The sequence below is a fragment of the Nomascus leucogenys genome, chromosome 7b (assembly GCF_006542625.1).
Source record: "Nomascus leucogenys isolate Asia chromosome 7b, Asia_NLE_v1, whole genome shotgun sequence".
Classification (NCBI taxonomy): domain Eukaryota; kingdom Metazoa; phylum Chordata; class Mammalia; order Primates; family Hylobatidae; genus Nomascus; species Nomascus leucogenys.
Window position 1 is genome coordinate 71,350,913 of NC_044387.1, and position 24,558 is coordinate 71,375,470.

The 24,558-nt window shown below is 33.9% G+C and overlaps 1 protein-coding gene across 4 annotated transcripts in view; it reads right to left on the reverse strand.

The window, feature by feature from the left end:
* The window catches only part of LRBA (LPS responsive beige-like anchor protein), a 765,281-nt gene that overhangs the window by 440,055 nt on the left and 300,668 nt on the right, over positions 1-24,558 (reverse strand). The window contains exon 1 of one of the 4 annotated variants that reach the window (XM_030816233.1): positions 3,393-3,473. The exons of the other annotated variants lie outside the window; for them this stretch is intronic. The gene's annotated coding sequence lies outside the window, so the exon portion shown is untranslated. Of the gene's footprint in view, positions 1-3,392; positions 3,474-24,558 lie in introns of those variants that run through there. 4 annotated transcript variants of the gene reach the window in all.

Genomic DNA, 24,558 nt, shown 5'->3' on the forward strand with positions numbered 1-24,558 from the left:
AATCCTAGTTCTTACAAATCCCAAATCTGTGCTTTCTATCATACACTACAGACTGCAAAAACAATTTTACAACTTATGTGTAATTAAATATTTTAAATTCATGCTTAAGAGCATGCTCTTAAGCATGAATTTAAACATGCTTTAACAAACCAACTCTTAACCCCTAAAAAAAAATCCAAGTATTATACAAAGTCCATATTTCAACCATCAAATTGTAAGTTCAGAAATAATTTTCATAGAGATTTAAATTCTGGCCAGGCATGGTGGCTCATACTTGTAATCCCAACACTTTGGGAGGCCGAGGCAGGGGGATCACCTGAGATCACAAGTTCGAGACCAGGCTGGCCAACATAGTGAAGCCCCCGTCTCTACTAAAAATACAAAAATTAGCCAGGCGTCGTAGTGGGTGCCTGTAATCCCAGCTACTCGGGAGGCTGAGGCGTAAGAATCGCTTGAACCCTGGAGGCAGAGATTGCAGTGAGCCAAGATCGCACCACTACACTCCAACCTAGGCGACAGTGCGAGACTTCGTCTCCAAAGGAAAAAAAAAATTATTTGCCTTTATACATCATTAAATGCTCATTAAGAAAAACAGTGACAATCCAGTAAGCAATGCTAGGGAACAAAGTGATTACTTTCTTACTTGCTGTCTCTACTAGGATATAAACAGAAGGTAATTTTTAACAAAACATTATCTTAATATTAAAGAATCTAGGATCTCACATGAAAAAACTGATTCCCCAAACTTATGTTAGCTGGACATGGAAATCTTCTTTAATCCTATCGTATATCTTCTATTACTGACAATTTCATTCATTCAGCAATTCTTTGAGAACTTCCTATGTTCCAAGCCTATACCAGATGTTGAAATTAAAATAAAACAGAACCTTTTATAAAGAAGTCAATATGTAATATTTGTTTCCCTCAGTAGTCACCAATAATTTCAAAACATTTTTAATGGTTAAAAGTAATTCTCACAAGTTGTCCAAGAAGAATATAATCCAGATATTGCTAATGTAATGTCCGTAACAAAACAAAAGGTAGTAAAGGTCAGCCTTTAACGATTTCTCCTACATGATTGTAGTAAAAGAAGTGATACATACAAACCATACAGACCCTTACATAAGAAAATCTCAAGACAGAATCCATAAACATGTAAAAAGTGTTATATTTGTATGAATCTATCAAGGTTAGATTCTCGCAGAGTCCATTAGCACCCCCCCCCCAAAAAAAACAGGAACTATTAACGCAAAATATAACGAACAGAACATTTCACATAATATCCCATTTTTGAGCCAGGCTAAGTGGCTCATGCCTGTAATCCCAGCATTTGGAAAGGCCAAGGTGGGAAGATCACTTGAGCCCAGGAATTTGAAACTCTCCTGCACAATATAGCGAGACCCCATCTCTACAAAAAAAAAATTTTTTTAATCTTAGCCAGGAATGGTGAGGCACACCTGTAGTCCCAGCTAACCTTGGAGGCTGAAGTGAGAGGGTCACTTGGGCCCAGGGGTTTGAGGCTGCAATGCACCATGATCACACCACTGGACTTCAGCCTAAACCACAGAGTCAGACGCCAACTCAAAACAATTATGTGTGTGTGTTATATTTGTTTTATGTTATGAAATAGATACACAAATATACACTCATAATAAAAAGCCTAAAATGCTATGTGCCAAAACATTGCCTTGCCTCTTGGTGGGGCAAAGATACTGGAGAAGGTTCTCTTTTTTTATTATTATTTACTGTTATATTTTTCTTCTTTTCTTTGCTGCAGTATTCTCCAGCTCAAAAATTAATGAATTAAAACACAAAAAGAGCCACTGATCTAAATCAAATTTTTCTTAGGTCAGGGGTATTTCAGGTTAACCTTCTGAGAAGTACCTGACTTCTATTTTTAAAGGAATTTTTGATTTTATTTATATAATAGTGCCAATAACAATAGATTTGGGCATATCTAGACTATAGATATATAGAAGCATTTCATATGCTTATAGCTCTTATACAAACACAATGAAATAAATTACAAATTAAGTTCAAGCAGCAGCACAGAATTTATATTTTTTGTGATTGTGTAAAGTGAAATATAATTTGTAATAAATTGATAATCACTAGATTGGACTATCATGTAAAAATGGCATCAACCAAGCTATGAAAATTGTTAAATTCATTCTATTTAACAATGATAATTGATAATGACAATTAATGCCAAAATTTCTTTTGCATAATAAGAATATGTGGCTCAAAGTCATTTTTATAGACTAAGATATCAGTATTTACTTAACACATACAACAGATTCTATACTATGGAAATGGCTTGTTGTAGCGAGTAATGTAATAATTGTAATATTGCTGGTTACATAAAAAAAGAATTCACATGAAGTGATGTATCATGTACTACATGAATAAAAATTTGACAGAAGTTTAAAAATGGAAAAGTAAAGGGAGATTATGGCACAGACTTCAAGTTATTCACCCAAATCCTCCTCCCCCTTCAATAGTACTAGAGGCTCCTGATTCTTAAGAGCCTGTAGCCGTCTAGAATGAAGAGTATATTTCCCAATTTCATACCATTTTGCTTTTATTAATAAAACTAGTGAAAATCTGGGAAGGAAAAACAATGAATTTAAGTTTTAGACAAAGTGAATATAAACGGGTAAGACACCTAGGTAAAGAAATATGGCAGATTTTTGGAAATGTGAAACTGGAAATGAGGTCTGCATTATAGCCAGTAACATTAAAGGTGAATCCCACCAAACCTTTAAAAGAGGGTAATTCCAATGCTACCCACCCTGTCTCTGGGCATGAAAAAAGAATGGAAATTGTAAAATTATTTACAAGAGGCAAGTATAACACCGAAGCTAAAACCTCACAAATGACTAAGATTGCATAGAAAGTTAAAAACAACCACAACCCAATTTAAGAACAGAACATGACAATTACCAACAAAACATTAGCAGATACAATCTGGCAAGATTAAAGAAAAAACTAAGACCAAAATATATTGGCATAATACTGACATACGTAACATCGAAAAAAGTATACTATGAATATCAACTCCACTGCTCCACTTAAGGATGACAAAATTGAACAACATTCTTCATTTACAGAAAAACTCCATAAAAAGTACTAAATAAATATTTCATTAAAATGATAAAGCATACATACTTCAGGTCAAAGGCTATATCATACTTAGTAGGGAAACACTGAAACACCTCTGCTAAAGTCAGGAACAAGAAAAAGATGCTCACTATTATTTTTTAACATCACACTAGTGATAGAAGTCAATTCAATTAGACAAGGAAAAGTAATTACAAGAATTAAAGTTGGTAAGTTAATACCAATAAAAGTTGGTAAAACTACCAATATCTGCAGAAGGTGTGAGTGCATACCTGAAAAGCCCAAGAGCATCAAATGAAAACACTCTTTTGAACCAGACGAGCTGAATCTAATGTTAGATTAACAAGCCAAAGAATTCTGAAAAAAGAAATTCAAAAGGGCAATAAGAAGGAGGAAGAGGAGGAGGAGCAGGAGGAACATAGACATATTAGTATCAAAACACATTGTAAAGACTCAATAATTAAATTGATTAATATACTAGTTTGACACTAGTATACGAAATCACATACAGACTAATGGGAAAAAATCAAACTCGAAATTGACCCCAAACATATAGGCATTTAGTATATAACAGTAGCATCTTAAATGAAAAATTAGACTATCTGGTAGGTGGCAAAGGGAAAACTGGGTAGGCATATAAAATAAATTGAATTAATAACACAATCTGTACTAAGATAAATTCCAAATAAATTAAATATTTAAATTTAAAGCAATAAAACTATAGAACTATTAGAAGAAACATATGGGAATTCCTTTATAATCTATGTGTTTCTACCCTTCCAACTACCAAGCAGAAATTGAGATCCATGAGAGAAAATATCCACACATTTACCAAAAAAAAATTTTTTAAACTTCTGTAGGGCAACAAAAAAAACCATCATAACTAAACAAACAAACAAATTGGTAAAAAAAAAAAAAAGAAAAGAAAAAACTGTAACATATATCACAGAGTTGATTCCTTAATACACGTAGAGCTTCCACAACAAAATCAATAAGAAAAGAGATACAATCCAATCGGATAGCTGCAAAGGACATGTTCACAGAAAGGGAAATACTAAGGTTCAGAGATCATCAAACTCACTCATAAAATAGTTTAAAACAACACTGAGAAATACAAATTAAAACTCTACCATATATAACCTATGCAAGTGACAAAAGTCCAAATATGCTTCATAACACATTCTATAAGGAAACATTCATACTTTCCTGATCGAAGCATAAAAATTCTTCAGAAATAATATTAAGTTTAAAAAGCAAAATACAGAACATTATTTATAATATGCTAGCATTCATACAAAGAAAGATAGGAATATGTATCTCTGTTTGAGTGTATATGCATAAAGAAACCCTGAAAAATTCATATAACAGTGGTTTTCTGTAAGGGTAAGGGGTGGAAGGCATCCTGGAAGAGATTAGAAAGAGATTTTTCACTGTGTGCCTTCTTATTATTTTTTATTTTAAATTACCTATAGAAAAAACTAAATGAATAGATTGAAAAATTTTAAATAATATCTTCTATATAAAAGTTTCAGATAAGGTAGACATGAGATTGTTAAAACAGCACAGAAAAGTTAAAAACACAAAGAAAGTATTCCTGTGAAAGACCTATACTTTTAAAAAAGCAAAAGAAATTGGATGAAACTAATAAAAGATTCATGAGAAATAAAAAACCAATCAGAAAAACATCAAGAAAGTCAAGCAAAAAAGGAATTTCAAAATGGAAGGGTTTGTCATCAGTGTCAAAAACTGCAGAGACCAAGGAAGATAAGAAACAAAAAAGGACCACTGTATATATAATTAGTAGATGAGTAATGATATTGAAAAGAACAAGTTTAATCCATTTGTCCTAGGATTGGGGATGAAAAGGAGAGGAGAGAAGTCAAACTATGACACTGAACAGTAGAAGGGGGTGAGACAATAAAGACCATTCTAGCAAAAAAGTCTGGTAGAATCAAAAAGCAAGAGAGAAAATGGAAGCTTGAGAAATCTAGCAGCATTTAAACAAGGTTATCAAGCTCTAGCATATGATAGACAGAGGCATGAACATTTAAACAGTGAGAAGCTGCAACATACTTCCAGAAAGGTCATTTAAAATAAAAAAAATTTTCAATATATTAAATAATAACTTCATTCAAAATAATACAGAATTTGCTAAAGAAAACCAGACATTAGTCAATAAATACAAAAATTACCAATGACATCAAGTAAAAGAAAATAAGTCCTTTCAATCAAAACTACTCTTAACAATAAGTAGCCTATTTCATACTTAATGAGGGCCTGCAACTGATAGTTCATAGTATTCTGGAAACAGGTATCAAGGCAAATCTCACAAGTAACAGGCGCATCATCTAAGGATCTTTTTCACATTAAGAATCCTATTAGAAAGAAAACACTAAAAGGTAATTGAATTTCCCTCAGTTATCTTCATCTCTGTCAGCTCCTGCTACAATAACTTACTCTCCAGAGCAGAGATAACTCAATTCTGTCCAGCAAGCATATGTTATGAATCTCCAAAGCAAACTTGTCTAAATCATTCTGGTCTTCTATCAAGGTTGCCTGTGGATATGAACTCTGACAGAAAGCAAACAAATTTATTTTTATCTTTTCAATAATTCACTTCTTTATGCCTTGATAGAAGAAATCATGAGATAAATATATGGTCTGCAGTTATTCTTATGTTATAAAGTTGGCTGAAACGGTTTCCATGACTTAAATAAAAGACTTAATGAATAATCCTTCTTAAACACAAAGAAAATGGTATCAAAAAATAGAATTGGTAAATTACCTGAAGTTTCAATTTGTTTATACTGTTCCCAGATCCTTATTATGATCTCACAAATGCTAGTTCGACTATTTCATTTTTGAAGCTTTATAGTAAAACATGTTTTATAAAATGCTAGAAAATTGAATTTTTAAAAAAGATACCAACAAAATAAATAATAGTTCATATGAGAAAATGCATTTCTTATCTGTATTTTAAGCCAGCTGGCATTTTATAACAGAAAAGAATTAAAAAGGCTATATAATAGAGTCAAAAATTCTATGAGTTTGAGTTTCTTAAGTTGGGGTATACATAGATCAATGTTATTCAGAACAAAAAACAATCCAAATTGAAATTGTTAATGAATACAATCCTTTCAGTCATAATCCCTTTCCTTTAATACAGGTTAAATTTCTTGAAGATTCTGGCTTGGCTATTCATGACCTTTAAATTCTACACTAGTAGTCACAATAATAGCAACAATGATAATCACTAACACACTTCATAATGTGTTTTAACCCACATTACATAATTTTACTCTCCACAATAAACCTTTTATTACCATTTCATTGTATCCATTTCATAGAAGGGAAATTAAGACTCAGAGAGGTTCAATGAATTTTGTCCAATATTCTCCAGCTAATAAATTGTGAAGCCTAGAATTCGAACATGTTTTTGTAAACCATGTTCCTTCTATCACATTGTAACACAGTTTCAAAATTAAGTTACCCTTAAACAGCAGAGAAAAATCTCAAAAAATGTAGCCACCAATGTGTCTTGCAATTTTTATGTAAAGTGTGCTAACCTGTATTTCATAAATCAAATGGCTTATTTCTTCATTTCAAGCACAATCAGCATGTTTTTGGATTGAAGACCTAAAGCAACCAATCGCAGTAATTTGAGATACTATTATTAACCTATCACTCCTGCTAATAATAGGCTGAAAATAATTCTATCATGGCCTTTCTCATGCATAATCCATATTGTTTCCATAGAGAACCATCCTTACTACTTTTAATCAGGAAAAAAAGAAATCAAATGTGTGGACTGTAATTAGTACTCATTTATTGAATAATTATTTACTGAGCACCTACTATGTATAGGCAATGTACCAGGCTCTATGGATATGTTATGAATAGACATAGAGTTCTTACCTTCATGAAGCACACAAAAGAACGAGGCAGGAAATAATCAGGGAATAAAATATTTAATTACAAACAATTATTAAGTGCTATGAGATATTATAACAGAAAGATCTGATTTAGATTTACATTGAGTGATTGGTGGGGGTAAAGGATGAGAGGCAGAGAAGGTTTCTGTGTAAAAGTGACACTTGAAGGAAAATCTAAAAGATGAGTAAAAGATGAATAAAAGGGTATTGTGACTAGGAGCAAAGGTAAATGGAGAATGAGGTTTTGTGGGTGATATTAAGGACTGTAGGTTTAACCTAAGAGCAATGGGAAGGAACTGGACGTTTCTATGCATGAACAACATATACTAAATTTCAGAATGACTACATTGGCTATTCTATGTAAAGGAAAGAAAATATAGGTGGGGAAGAAAAATAAGACAAGATAAGAGATTACTCCAAATGTTTTGAACTATAGATGTGATGGTTAAGATAACAAAAAACAGTATTGATAACAAATGTTTTTGGAGGCAAAATAAACAGAACTTGATGGTGGACAGACATTAAGTGTGTAGTAAGGGAAAAAAATGGGTGATTTGTGTAAGCAAGTAAGTAAATGGAGGTGATATTTACTCAGATGGGGAAAAAATGGAGGAGTAGATAACAGGGGAATATATAGTTTTAGAAAGTCTCCCCCCAAAAGTGGGGCTTCTTATAAGAAATTTCAAGTGGCAATTACAAGTATACAGTGGTATCACACAGGTTTGAAGCTCAAAAAAGAAGTCACAAAGACAAAAATCAGAAAGTTTTAGATAATAAACAAATGCTAACAAAAATAGGGGGAAAAGGTCCTCAGAAATATTGGGTCAAAGTAAAAAAAAAATACTGTATTTAATTACCTTAAGACAATTCACAGAAAAATGATATATTCTGGCCCGGCTCTTGATTACAGGTAGTAAACATGAGCCAAAGAGATGTACCAAATTCCCTATTTTTCCTCTTTTTCAGATAATTAGCTAATCTTTATATATTATTACTTTGACCTTAAACAAGGCAGTGAAGAATGAGTGCTTTACCTCCTACACCTATCTATCTTCATGTACCAATAATGTGAGGAAAGATGTAGACTCATTAATTAGAAGAAAAAGAGGCCCTTGTTTATTAGAACTACACTTTACGTCTCTGCTTGTAAACTCAACATATCAGTTCAGTTGGCTAAAGGATACTATTATTCAGGCTAAGTTTACAGTTCTATCTCTGAGAGCTAAATATCCCCCAAAAAGCAACTTCACAACCACAGATTCCACCACTAATTCCCAGGAGCTATCTCATAAATAAGTAATAGATGTATAAAAGAAAGCCACATCAAAAAAAATTTGAAAGTTTCAGTATGAACGCCAATGAAAAAAAACTGCCTTACCTGAATATCTTATTAACTAGAGGGCAGTGATATTTATATGCACAGAGAGACCCTTTTGGGGTTAAAAATCACAGGTTTCAGGTATAACATAGGAAACATAGTGACACAGAAAAGTCAAATCTAAGAAGTTAAATTTTTTTTTTTTTTTTTTGAGACAGAGTCTCACTGTGTCACCCAGGTTGGAGTGCAGTGGCAAAATTTCAGCTCACTACAACTTCCACCTCCCAGGTTCAAACAATTCTCCTGCCCCAGCATCTTGAGTATCTGAAACTACAGGTGTGCACCACCACACCCAGCTAATTTTTTTGTATTTTTAGTAGAGAAGGAGTTTCACCATGTTGGCCAGGCTGGTCTCAAACTCCTGATCTCAAGTGATCTACCTGCCTCAGCCTCCCAAAGTGCTGGGATTACAGGTGCGAGCCACCACGCCCAGCTGGAAGTTACATTTTCAACTACAATATAAATTCAAGAGTTGTATTTTTAAAATAGCATTGTCAGATATGTCAAAGCAAAATGCCAAGTTTATTTAGTAAGATTCACTACCTTCTAGAGAATATGTAAGAAACCATCAATAACTATAAATAACTATTAAAAAACCATCAATAACTATAAAGGTACTTATGTCCAGCAGTTATAAAAATTACTTTTAAACACATTTCTGTATGACTTCTCCTACCAGAGTAATGATAATTGGGACACAAAGTGCCAAAGTAAAAATTATTTGTGCAATTTAACAAACAGGAACAGAGGCAATAATATCAGTAAAGGATCTTTTAAACTGCTCAGTATCATCAATGGGTCTCTTCTGAATTCAAAAGTTTACTCACTGATGTTTCCAAGGTTTATGAAGGTACTCATATAGAACAGCTCATCATTATATAATGACACCCTATCTAGTCCATTTCTTATCATTAGGGAAGTGAAATCATTTTTTACTCAATTCTTCCTGTGCAACTCAAGGAGAGGCAGTATACTGTAGTGATTAAAAGAGCAGAACATAAAGTTTTGAGTTGAAATCACTGAGCAATTTATTAATCGGTCTTTGTCTTTTCTTCATCTGTAAAACAGAGATAATATATAATGCCCACCTGGCTCATGGGTTATTTATTGTAAGGATTAAATGAATCAACGTATACCTGACCCATAAAATGTATGTAATAAATCATAGCTACTATTAATGTTATTAGTATCCCCATCCTCAATGTTTGGTATCCAGTTAGGGCCAGGCCTTGTAAGTAATCCTTAAGGAACAATGACTATGAATTCCCAAAATTCTAAGATAGTTCAGATACATTAACATGTTGATGATTATATTATAGGAATAAAAAAATAATGTGGTCACAATTGTTTGAACTAAAAAAAAACCCTTTAACTGTCTAAAGGAATGCCAAACAATGTCCTAATCAAAATATAAAGTAAGGTAAAAGTTAACGATTTTTCTCCAGAAGTAATATTTTCATGTCATGTTCTCTCCTCAAAAAATTCCTTAATTTGTCACCTGACAACCAAATTTCACATTTACTGGCAAGAATGAAGCACCAAAAAGTTCCTGAATATAGCAAAATATTTACTGCCAAAAAATTACGCTATGATTGCAATTCTACTGGACAAGACATATAAAGGAACAAAAACAGCAACATCCCTAAAAAGCATCAAAGAATAGTACCAAGCTACAAAACGGCAAAATCCAAAGAGATACCTACTTAATAAGCAAAATAATGAGTAGTTTTTTTCCAATACATCATACACACATTTAGGAGGAAACACAAAAACACCCAGAAACACGATGTTTTCGAAAAGCCACAAAGAAAAACTACAGTTTTTTGCTTTTTTTTTTTTTTTTTTTTTTGAGATAGGGTTCTGCTCTGTCACCTGGGCCAAGGTACAGTGGCCCGATTATAGTTCACTGCAGCCTCAACCTCCTGGGCTCAAGCAATCTGCCCACCTCAGCCTCCCAAGCAGCCAAGACTACAGGCACGTGCCACCAAGCCCAGCTAATTTTTAAATTTTTGTAGAGATGGGGTCTTGCTATATTACTCAGGCTGTTCTCAAACTCCTGGGGTCATGCAATCCTCCTGCCTTGGCCTCCCAAAGGGCTGGGATTATAGGCATGAGCCACTGCATCCAGCCATAGTTCTTTACAATTCAATCACAAAATGTTGTTGGTATGATCATCTGTACCATAAAGAAATATAATCAATGACATCTCAGTTCATCAGCCATTGTCTGTCTATACAAGGCACTGTTTGCTACACATAGGTAGAGAAGGAAAGTTGGCACATTACATCATTCTGTCCTATGTTCAGGAGGCAACATTCCTTACAATTTTTCCTGTGAAGAGGATTTCAGGAACTCGGAAAAATCACTCAACAAAAGGAAATGACAAGCAAAAAGTCCAGGAGACTAATTTTCAAACTTTTGGTTTTGGCAGCACTTTTTTTGCCTATGTAACTGTAACATGGCAAAGTATAATGAAACCTATTCCTTTAAATTTATGTTTTAACAATATTTGTCTAATAAGGGAAGCAAATTTTTCTGCAAGCCCAAGAATGTAATACAGATAAAATCATGTAGCCTATCCCTGTTCACAGTATTGCCTGAGATACTGTAAGTGACGACCTAAAGCAATGAGTTTTGAACATCTAGTTTGATGCAATTAGGGAGAAGTTAAAGGGATTTACAATGCTAACAGTGAAATAGAGACACTTTTATTAAATCAATAAATACAATTATCACATTTTCCCCACATAAAACCAAAGATATAAGGCACAGAAGGATCTCTGGGTACATGTGAAATAAACTTTGACCATTTGTGGGCTGCTGATGGAGATCAGATGAGCGTGCTCCTAACAAAAATATTCAATTAGTTTGTGAGCCAGTCTGATAGTTTAGAGGTGTGCTATTCAAGAATGGTCGATCAATGTTTCTGATGTGAATCTAAGTACCACTTCTTTACACTCCACAATGAGATAAGTATAGAAATTGAGGGAATTTAGAAAGGTTTATAGCAAGTAGATATGGCCACAGCATCCAACCACATAATCAGTGGACTCATCTCAATAAAGTTTACGTCTTACTGAATTCCCTTTAGGTGGATACTAGTTATGTACAGTAGAAATACATTATGTCTAATAGTTCAAGAACAGTTTATAATTTGTAACTCAAATGTAAGTACTTGTTTAACATTTTTACAATTATTTTAATGAAAGCTATTATTTTAAATTTATGTTTTAACAGTATTTGCTTAATATGGGAAGCAAATTTTTTATTATCTATTTTTATTTATTTTTTTTTTTTTTGAGACAGAGTCTCACTCTGTCACCCAGGCTGGAGTGCAGCGGCGCGATCTCGGCTCACTACAAGCTCCGACTCCCGGGTTCACGCCATTCTCCTGCCTCAGCCTCCCAAGTAGCTGGGACTACAGGCACCCGCCACCACGCCCGGCTAATTTTTTGTATTTTTTTGGCAGAGACGAGGTTTCGCTGTGTTGGCCAGGATGGTCTCGATCTCCTGACCTCGTGATCCACCCGCCTCGGCCTCCCAAAGTGCTGGGATTACAGGCATGAGCCACCGCACCCGACCATATTATCTAGTTTTAATGATGCTTACAATTAGCAAAACAAACTTCACTAGACTTATTTGACAAAAAAGACACCTTTTCATAATGTATCAATAGTAGCAAACAAATCATAACTGAAGTAATTACAAGAAAAGATTCCAATCTAACTAAAATTTACATCCTAAATTTCAACTAATAGGAGGAATGAGTTCAAGAAATCTATTGTACAACATGGTGACTCTAGTTAATATCAATGTACTGTATTCTTCAAAATTGCTGAGAGTAGATTTCAGTGTTCTCAACACAGAAAAACGATATGTGAGGTAATGCATATGTTAATTAGCTATATTTAGCCATAATGTATACATACTTCAAAACATGTTGATATAATATTTAATTTTTGCTCATTAAAATATATATTTTTCCAAAAGAATTTATACCAGTTTTAGTCTAAACTAAGGTTGCTAATATAATGAGTTCAGTTTTGAGAAACAAGGCCATCCACATTCACCTAACAAGCAGGGTTAAAAACTGAGACACCAGAGTCAATATTATTTCACCGTTTGTTTCAGGAAATCCTACCCCAGGAAGATAAGATTGCAAAGAACAAATCACTTCACTGTTTGCTTCAGGAACACCAATGTATTTGAACAATAAACTGCTTATTTAGACAAACAGTCTCATTTTCAGAACAATAATTTACTCAGGCAAAAATTTCACTTATCAACTGTTTACTAATCAACACCTACATCAGAACTGTTGTCTCACTTTCTCCCAATACTAAAATCTTCTATGATAAATTTATATACAACCACAATCAGACCTCGTATTGAAAGACCTAAGACGTAAACCATTTGAGTTCATACCTAGAAACTCTATAAATACCCACCCCAACCTCTCACTCTGAGATCCTTCTAAGATACTGCCAAGGTTGCATTCTCATTTAGTGCAGTATATAATCAACTTAGCTTTGCCAGGCTATTCTGATGGTGTTCCTGAACAGTTGAGAGATGGCAGTAGTTTTGTAGCCATAAATAATTAAGAATTAAAACGAAAGTGTGGCTATGTGCAAAGATGTAATAAATAAAACAATAAAAACGTAAAGTTTAAATAAAAACTGCAAAGAAAAATGTTCAAAGTCAAATGAAATATTGGAAATAATACTGAATAAGCCAACAAAAGCAGACATTTAATATATTACATAAAAACTACATTGTTTGGTGTACTTATAAAATACCACATCAGGTTGCCAAAATTAAAATATGTATATTTTATTTGTATGTTTCACGTGTATGCACAATTGCCAAGTGTTAGTGAAAGACTACATCATAAGCATTTTCTTCAAAATGTTGGTGAGTTACGGCAACAAATGTAGTTCCGGTAACACTTGCCAATGAGACCAGAACTGAATGTACTCAGGAACTGATTAATGAACATTTACTAAGAGAACCCAAAAACTAGCTAAGTAGTTTTCATTACAACTTGAAGACTGCATTGATATTGCTAAGAGGACATTTTGTTTTTAAGAATAAGTGATATTTGAACATGATGATATGAAGGAAAAATCCTTATGTTTTTTAAATGCACTAATGACAAACACAACTACATTGCTCTGAAGACCATACACCCAAGAAGAATTACACTGTGAGGAAATATGCTTTGGAGTTTAACTTTTGTTTAGGAAATGTTCTGATGATATAGCTCGAACACTGAAGCAAACATTGTGGGGTGGTTAAGATTTAAGAGGTGGAACCAGTTTCCTTCATCAACAAAGTCTTGATAACAAAAACAAATCACAGTGTATTAGTGACGACATAAAAATTGCTAATTAGGCTGGGCGCAGTGGCTCATGCTTATAATCCCAGCACTTTGGGAGGCCAAGGCAGATGGATCACGAGGTCAGGAGTTCAAGACCAACCTGGCCAAGATGGTGAAACCCCGCCTCTACTAAAAATACAAAAATTAGCTGGGCATGGTGGTGGGCAACTGTAACCCCAGCTACTAGGGAGACTGAGGCAGAGAATTGCTTGAACCGGGGAGGCAGAGGTTGCAGTGAGCTGAGATCACACCACTGCACTCCAGCCTGGGCAACAGAGTGAAAGTCCGTCTCAAAAAAAAAAAAAATTGCTAATTAATTTAAAGTTATCGCTCTAGGATTTCCTTATTATCTATTTTCATTGTCTACATTCGATTTAGTTTTTTAGTACCATAAACTAATAGGATAAACAATAAAATTACATGAAAATCTAACCATGGCTACAACACTGGTCAACAGGTTGAAAAAAGAAAATAGCAGAAAGAATTAGTGGAAAATTAATGCTTAATATAATACCATGTAATTTAAGAAGTACAAATGGGTTCCCTGCTTTTATAGCTCATTGTCAAGTAAAATTTTCTTTCCCTTACAAAAGGCAAAAGAAAAGCTATGTTATATTACAATATAAAGCAGGTATCTTTAATTCTACAATCTTAATCTATTATCTGCCACGTACTGTGTTAAGGGATAGGAATGATGAGGGGAAAAAAAGCACTATTTACATAGTAAAGAATCCAGAACAAGCTACTCATATTGTTACTGAGACTGTTTGTTTGAATTAATCATTTTTAACTTCATTCTAACAAGAGGAAAAAATCTATTATAATATTAACAGTTCCTATTACGGCAGGTTTTAATACAGTAAATAAAATTGTTCTTTGATATTCAAAACAAGATATGTATAAGGAAACTATAAAAAGCTTATCCAAAAGGTACAAAACATAGAAATTTCAATTTGAAAATAATGACCTACTTAAAATATTTCATGGGCTCTATTAAAAGGGGAGTAAGAGGAGTGAGGGTACAAGGTACACAATAAATTTACACAAAATTTAAAAATCCGTTCTTATAAAACACAGTATCTTCTTCACGTACTGTTCACAGAAAAATGCAGTTTTATAATTTGCCAAAATAAATCATCTGAAAATTATTATCCAGGCATCATCCCATTATTACTTTATTTAAATAGATACTCTCAGCAATATATAAAAACAGTAAGCAAATACTATGTTACTTGCTTATATATTGGCATATATAGCAATAAATGCCATATTTCATATGTACATAAAAATCTTTCTTGCCCTAATTAAAGAAAAAAATTTAAAGATTAAAAGTGAGGCTGGGTGCGGTGGCTCACGCCTGTAATCCCAGCACTTTGGGAGGCCGAGGAGGGCAGATCATGAGGTCAGGAAATCAAGACCATCTTGGCTAACACGGTGAAACCCCATCTCTACCAAAAATATAAAAAATTAGCCTGCCGTGGTGGCAGGCACCTGTAGTCCCAGCTACTTGGAGGCTGAGGCAGGAAAATGGCGTGAACCCCAGAGGCAGAGCTTGCAGTGAGGCAAGATCACGCCACTGCACTCCAGCCTGGGCACAGGGCAAGACTCTGTGGCAAAAAAAAAAAAAAAAAAAGATCAAAAGTAAAATTTAAATTTCTTCATTTTTTTAGTAACTTCGAAATACTAAAAAGTTACTAAACTGCTCTTTATCTTCCTACTTAAACCTATAATTGGTAAAACACCAAAAAAGTAGATATTGACCATGGAATCATGTATTTACATTCTTCTTATCAAATAATCATTTATAGGTGCACATGCATAGTATAACTCTAGATTAATATACTACACAATTGTATGAGATACTTCATAAAGTTTTAAGCCAAAACATTTGTAATTCTACTTATTAAACCCTCCTATCTCACCTTCAAGATTTGGCCAAATATGTCTGACAGGTGAACAGAGATACATTCATATTTCCAAACACAAAGATGCCACATCCATCAACTCTACAACTTACTATATTAAGTAACTGCTATGTGAAAAGCACTATGCTGGGAGATATGGCGGATATAAGTGTTTCCCTGAAAGTGTAGGATTCAAATAGGAGACTAAGACATGGAAGCAAATCACCACAAAGAAAAGCATACACATATATTATTAATGGAAGTTCAAAAATACTGTAAGACTGGTTGAAATGGAAAAAAAGGAGGGTTATGATAAAAGGGATGAGGCAACTATTTAAGTGATATCGCCAGTTGTAACCTAGAATAAACTGTCTTTGCTGGTAACCTAAAGTAGTTACTTAAATCAGAGGACAACTCCTGTAAGCACGAAAAGTTGGGTAATCTTTCAAGAGTATAAATATTTCCTTTACTCTGAAGGTCATTTTTTCTGCTTGTTAAAATGATTTCCTACTCCATTTATAAATGGACTATAATCTAGAGGGACTTCCAATCCTATAAAATATTATCTAAGGAAAAACTATTCATATTCATTCTAGCCTCGAATATCAAATTAAGATGTAGAGAATCAGCCAGTATAATATAATGTTTACTGGTACATAAAAAGCATTCAACAAATATTAGTAACTATTTTATAAACTCCAATAGGACGAAGAAGCAAATGCTAAATAAAAAACTTACACTCTTAAATCTGATAGAATTCCTGGGGATTCTATCATTTTATCCATTAAACAAATATTTACTGATCTAGTAAGTATATACCTCACTAGGAACTGAAAAATATAAAAAAAAAAAAAAAAAGACAAGCATGTTTTCAACTCTTACACTAGTATGAGAAATAATATGCAAATAAAGAAAGTACTTTCTAAGTTGTTAGTTATGAAATCAATTTTAAAAGGGCTAAGACAGAGAATTTCCTGTAGCAGGAAAACACCCCGGTAGGGTGGTCAAGAAGGCTTCTGAGCAGGTGACTAAGAAGAACGTAAAAGTTAATTGTTACTTATACACTGTTGGTGAGAGTGTAAATTAGTACAGCCATTAAGGAAAAGAGTATGGAGGTTCCTTTAAAAATTAAAAGAGAACTACCAAATGATGCAGCAATCCTACTATTGGGTACATAGCCAAAGGAAATAAAATCAACATGCCAAAGAGATATCTGCATTACCATGTTTATTGCAGCACTATTCACAATAGCCAAAATATGGAATCAACCTAAGGATTCATCAATATATGAATGGATAAAGAAAATGTGGTATGCATATGCAATGGTATATTATTCAGCCATAAAAAATGAAATCCTCTCATTTGCAAAAACATGGATAGACCTGGAGGACATTATGTTAAGTAAAATAAGCCAGGCACAAAAAGACAAATATCACATGACCCCACCGTATGTGAAACCTAAAAAAGTTGATTTCAGAGAAGTACAGAATAGAATAGTGGTTACTAGAGGCTGAGGAGGGTACGGGTAAGGTGGAGACACGGAGAGATTGGTCAACAGGCACACACTTACTGTTGGATTGAAGGACTAAGTTCTGGTGTTATACTGAACAGTAGGGTGACTATGGTTAACAATATTGTATTGTATATTTCAAAATAGCTAGAAGAGAGGATTTGAATTTAATTGTACATTTTCAAAACAACTAAAATAGTATAATCGGATTGTTTGTAACAGATAAATGCTTGAGGGGATGGATATCCTATTTTTGATGATGTGATTACTTCACACTGCATCCCTGTATCAAAATACTTCATGTACTCCATCAATATATATGCCTAACTTTGGAAGGCCGAGGCGGGCAGATCACAAGGTCAGGAGTTCAAGACCAGCCAGACCAATATGGTGAAACCCCGTCTCTACTAAAAATACAAAAATTGGTGGGGCGTGGTGGCGTGCACCTGTAATCCCAGCTACTCAGGGTGTTGAGGCAGGAGAATCGCTTGAACCCGGGAGGCAGAGGTTGCAGTGAGCTGAGATCACGTCACTGCACTCCAGCCTAGGCGACAGAGTGAGACTCCATCTCAAAAAAACAAAAACTAAAACAAAATATGTGTTATATACATTATATACCCACAAAAATTAAAAGTTAAAAAAAAAGTCTGTTGTTGTCATCCAGATGAAAGACAGTTATCAGATCTAAAGTGAGTGAACTGATGTAAGAAGTATACAATTTCAAGAGAAAATATAAAGATTGAATTCCCAGGACATTTGAATGCATGGCTGAGAGGAAAACAAAGAATTCAAGGATGACTCCTGTCTTTATGATTTGGAAGATTAGGGTAAATGAAAATCAAGAGTTCCTTTTAAAATATTAATTATGATGCAATGAAGATGATACAAGTTGAATATTCCTTCTCCAAAACACTTAGGGTCAGAAGTGTTTTGTATTTTGGATTTTGGGATATTTGCATTATATTTACTGCTTGAGCATCCCTAATCTGAAAATCCAAAATCCAAAATGCTCCAGTGAGTATTTCCTTTAAAATTCATGTCAGCACTCAAAAAGTTTTAGATTTTGGAGCATTTTGAATTTCGGAGTTTTGAATTAGCAATACTCAACCCATAGCAGCTCACATTTATTGAGTGTTCACTATATGCCAGACATTGTTCCAAATGGATCTCACTTCTCACAACTGCATTACAACCCTCAATTTCACAAATAAGAAACTTGAGGGCTAAGAAATTCACAAAGGTTAAAAATTTGCAAAGTATTAGTAAAAATACCAAAACCTAAGCTGTTTGAATCCAGAGCACTTGCTCTTAACAATCTAGTTACACAGTACTGTGATGTTTGTGAGACAGCCAAGTACATATATAAAATTAGGTTGAACAAGTAAGTATGGTACTCAGAATTTGAACTGAAGTTTCTGATTTTTAAATTATCAGAATATTATAACATGTAAGAGCTATGGAAACAGACTGAATCCATTAGCAAAGAAATCTAAACAAAAAGAGAAGGTGTAGAATTAAGTCCCAAGGAAATCCAGTATGTAAACGCAATAGAGAAAAAGAAAAAAATGCAATGGAGAAGGAGTGATTAAGAGAGAGAATAAGATTCTGTTGATGGTCAGGAAAGGGAGAACAGTCAACAGCATTAGATACTGAGATGAGGTTTATGAAAATGAAAAAAAAAACAGATGAACATTGCCTTTGGTTACACTGAGGTCAATCATTCCCAAGGAGAAGTTTCGAGAGTGGTGGTGGTGGTGGTGGAAATAGATTCCCTTGAAGCCAGATGGCCATGAGGCAGCTCAGACAAAACAGAGACAATTACGAAGGAAGTTGACTTAAAGATTTACTATTAGACTGACAACAAAGTACTATATTGAGTCAACCAATTCAAATGCTAATCTCATTTGTAAATACCCTCACAGACACAACCAGAAATAATCGTTAATCTGGGTACCCCATAGCCCAGTCAAGTTAACAGATGAAATTAACCACCAAAGGTTTTTTTCCACCTTTTGGCTATTGTGAATAGTCTGATATGAATGTGTACCTACATGTATTTGTCTGAGTAACAATTTTCAAATCTTCTGGGTATATAACTAGAAGTGATATTGCTGGGTTGCATGGTAACTCTGTTTAAATTTTTGAGAAAACAGTTTATGCGAAACTGTTTTTCATAGCAGCTACACCATTTTACATTCCACCAATAGCATATGAAGGTTCCATCTTCACCAATGTTTGTTATTGTCTTTTTACCTTAGCCATTTTGTGGGTGTGGGTGTGGTTGTGGTTTGGATTTGCAGTTTCCTAAATGTTTCCAAATAATATTAAACATATTTTCATGTCTTTGTTGGCAATTCGCATTTCATTTTTGGAGAAAAATCAACTCACATCCTTTGCTCATTTTTCAATTGGATTGCCTTCTTGTTTTTAAATGGAAAGAGTTATTACATATTCTGAATATACAACTTCAGTATATAAGTGATATAAGATTTGCAAATCTCAAGCTGGGCATGGTGGTTCATGCCTGTAATCTCAGCACTTTGGGAGGCTGAGGAGGGCGGACTGCTTGAGCTCAGGAGTTCACGACCAGCTAGGCAACATTGCAAAACCCTGTCTCTACCAAAAACACAAAAAAAATCAGCTAGGCATGGTGGCACATGTCTTGAGTCCCAGCTACTCAGGAAGCTGAGGCAAAAGGATTGCTTGAACCCAGGAGGTCAAGGCTGCAATGAGCCACAATCTCACCACTGCACTCCAGCCCAGGTGACAGAGAGAGAGACCTTGCATCAAGTAAAAAAAATTTGCAAATCTTATAGAGTAGACTGTCTTTTCACTTTCTTGATAAAAGTGAAATACCCTGTGATGCATAAAATTTTTAATTCTGATGACATCCAATTACCTAATTTTTATTTTCTTCTTCATGCTCATGGTATTCTAAGAATTTATTTCCAAATCCAAAGTCATAAAGGTTTACTACTATGCTTTCTGATAAGAATTTTATGGTTTTCATCACTGATGGGATGATACTGTGCTAAAAACAATGGGCAATTGAAGGTAATTAACAGCTGAATCAAAAATATTTGCATTGTTACTATCTTCCTATTTTATATCATGTCATTTTATTACGTAAGCAGATTGTAATAACAATATTATGTAAGGTAAAGAAGAGAAAAGCAATGTAGATTTGGGAAATAAGGCTAGTAAATACTTAAAGTTGCCCAACTAATCATATACCATGCATCCGTTGGTCAAATCAGAATCTCAATAAGGAACCCAAAATATAAGATTTTTAATACTATAATTTTAAATAAACCCACAAGTGAAAACTATATCCAGGTTTCCATTGGCTGCTTATATATGAACCCATTAATATTTTAAAGAATGACCATTTGAGATATTAAAACTAGCGAGCTGTAGGTATATGCTTATAATTTATTACAAAGAACAACATTACATACAAAAAGTGCTTAAAGTAATGGAGAATAATGAGGATTGAATTATAGGCATGATACTCTCTGAAGACAGATATGTGACTTGGTGATATCAGTAAACACCTTCCAAAAACACTATCTACATCAAAAAGCATCCCTCATATAATTGCTTTACAGTTTCTTAAATAGTGTAAAGGAACAGACATAGATTTATTTATTCTTTTTGTTTTTCTTTTTATTGAGACAGGGTCTCATGCTATTCCCTAGGCTGGAGTGCAGTGGCAACATCATGGCTCACTGTGGCCTTGACACCCTGGGCTCAGGAGCTGGGATGACAGGTGCATGCCACCATGCCCAGTTAATTTTTTTATTTTTTTTTGTATAGATGGGGTCACCCTATGTTGCCCAGGCTGGTCTCAAATTCCTGGGCTCAAGTGATCCTCCTGCCTCGACCTCCCAAAGTGCTGGGATTACAGGTGTGGGCCAACACATCCAGCCTATTTATTCTATTTAAAATTATTCTATGTTGAAATCAAAGACTCATTAATAATTATGGTAATCAGTTCAACTTGTAGATCTGTGTAACTCCTTATATCTATGCTTAAAAAGAGAAAACGGGTGTCTGAAATTACATATCTTTAAAAATAATCTAGTAAAATATTCTAAGAAAACAAAATCTATGCCTGGCACAGTGGCTAATGCCTGTTATCCCAACACTTTGGGAGGCTAAGGCGGACGGATCACGAGGTCAAGAGATTGAGACCATCCTGGCCGACATGTTGAAACCCTGTCTCTACAAAAATACAAAAATTAGCTGGGCATGGTATGTGCCTGTAGTCCCAGCTACTCGGGAGGCTGAGGCAGGAGAATTGCTTGAACCCAGGATGCAGAGGTTGCAGTGAGCCGAGATCGTACCACCGCACCCCAACCTGGTGACAGAGCGAGACTCCATCTCAAAAAAAAAAAAAAAAAAAAAAAAATGGAAAAAGAGAAAAAAAATCTAAATCCCTTCTAAACTACCAGAAGGAAGCCACTCAGTGTAATTACGTATCTGATATACTGATATAGATCAGATTCATATTTAAATAAACATGTAAGATTAATACTTTAGATTTCTTTTTAAGGTTGATGAAAGCAAGCCATTCAGAGTACATAAGTGCCAAACTCAGCCTATACAATGGTACTACGAAAGAATTAAAAATATGTGGATGTCTTACATTTTACGCATGAGGAAACACAAATGAACAGAAAAGGCCAACAAATTTTTCAGCAGCTGGAAATGCTAAATTTAATTACTGAAGAGAAATCATGCAGAGAAGCTGGCTGCTGAACATGATTTAGAAAGAATGCAGGAAGTCATGTAAAAGTATCAAGAAATTTTGCAGTATACAATAATAAAAAACTTAGAATTAAAAAATACATGGATAATACATATGATCCTGAAAAATCTATAGGTTAGGAATACATTACAGTTTTAGACCCAAAGCAACAAAAAAATATTTTTTAAAATATTTAAACATAGACCATTAGTATTATAACAGAAGCTATGAATTAATATTAAATATGAAACAAAACAGGTAATACTATTTGTCTTTAGACAGAAAAAACAATCAAAATACTAAGTGAATATCTAAGAATAAAACGTTGAAAAGAATGTTTGTTGAATTATATTTTCTTCTTCATAACAAATCTGTCATAAGAACTTTATTTATACAACTTGTGATTTCAAATTTTAGAATTTATATATGTACATCCATATATAAATATATAATATATGAAAGCACACACTATATTAAATACATACACATGGATAATATTTCCTTGTATGGAAAACTCACTTTTTTATCTGTTCATCCAATGATAGAAAAAGTATTTGAATAGTTTTGTCATTTTAATTTGCATTTTTTCATTACAACTGGTATTCTCCTTCCTGTTCATACCTTTCCCAATTGTCTATGAATCTTGATATTCTCAAATTTTATAATTTTACATATTTAAAAATATGTGAAATTTAAAAATATGTAGAAATATGTAAAATTTCTTCACTTAAATTTTTTCTTTATTTTCAGTTTTAACGTTTGTTAACTTTTCATTGTAGAACTATCTAAAATGACGAATCAACAAATATATTCCTTTGACATTGTCTGGAATTTTTAAAACACTAGAAAATTATTATCTTCAGAAACCTGAAAAATGTTATGCTGTGTTCTGATACCTGATCCGTAATACAATTTCCACATTTAATCTTCATAGAGCTAATCATGTCTTCCTGATCTTCATGCAGAAGAGACAAGAATATTAATTTATTTTTTTCAAATGGGCCTGATAATCATTTCTCTGAGTTCTTTAAAATATCTTAGTGGAAATTTTATTATGATTATAGATCAGAATGTTGTGGTTTATTATAGTTCTTCTTTTTTTAAACATACATAAAAGCCTATAAATACAAGCATAATATCAAATTAGGCCAACTAAAAATCCTCAATAAATTTCAAAGTTAGAAATTCTACAGACCATACTATCTGCTCATAAGGTAACAAAATAAGAAAAGAGCAACAAAATTTGAAGTAATAATAAAGGACAAATTCCTCGGAAACTAAATAAATACTACATCAAAAAAGACCAACCATTTACAACATAAAAATGAGAACATCACGTTAAAAAAAAAAAAAGGATGAAACCACTGCGGTTAACAGAAGAAAATTCATACCCTGACTTGGTTTTATTACTTAAAAAGAAGTGAAACTAAGCATCCAAATAAACGAAACCAAAACAAAACAAATGCAGGAGAGAAACAATATAGTTACCAACAGTTACAAATGAATTAGAGAACAATTAACTTATCCCAGTGGATAAATAAGTCCCAGACTTGGCACTACGAAAAAACAAAATGGCCAATTTATTTATTTTATAACATTGGCCTACAACAAAAGAAAACCAAGAACACTTTTAAATAGTTATAAAAATCCATTAAAAAGTTAGAAATGGTTACGTTAAAAAAAAAAAAAATACCCTAAGGACAGAGGCGATAGCTCAAGTCTGTAATTCCCACACTATGGGAGGCCTGGGCAGAAGGACGGCCTGAGGCTGGAAATTCAAGACAAGCCTGGGCAACATGGAAAAACACTCTCGCTACAAAAACTACAAAAATTGGCTGGGCGTGGTGGCTAGTCAGGAGGCTGAGGTGGGAGGATCTCTTAAGCCCGGAAGGTAAAAGTTGCAGTCATCTCAGACTGGGCCACTGCACTCCAGCCTGGGTGACAGAGTGAGATCCCATCTCCAAAAAAAAAAAAAAACAAGAAAACAAAACAAAACAAAAGGCGGATCACGAGGACAGGAGACGGAGACCATCCTGGCTAACACGATGAAACCCCGTCTCTACCAAAAATACAAAAAATTAGCCGGGTGTGGTGGCAGGCACCTGTAGTCCCAGCTACTCCGGAGGCTGAGGCAGGAGAATGACGTGAACACGGGAGGTGGAGCTTCAGTGAGCCGAGATCGCACCACTGCACTCCAGCCTGGGCAAACGACCCAGACTCTGTCTCAAAAACAAACAAACAAAAAAACCCACCCTTCATCTCGTAGGATTTATCCATATAAAGTAAGATGGGTTTTAAAATATACAGCATTGTTTTTATGGATGACATTAAGAAAACAATATAATTTAATCGATAAAGGAAAATATAAAATTCAATAGCTACCTACAGAAATATATATATCAATGAAATGCAGAATACAAAATTATAAACAGGAACACGTAATACCACATAATAGAAACAACATAAATGTCAAATAACGAAGACTTGTTATAATAAATATAGATATATAAAAATATATACTGATTATACAAAGCACAAAAAATTAGAAACCTCAGTATATGCTCACACGAAGATGTTATTTTAAGTA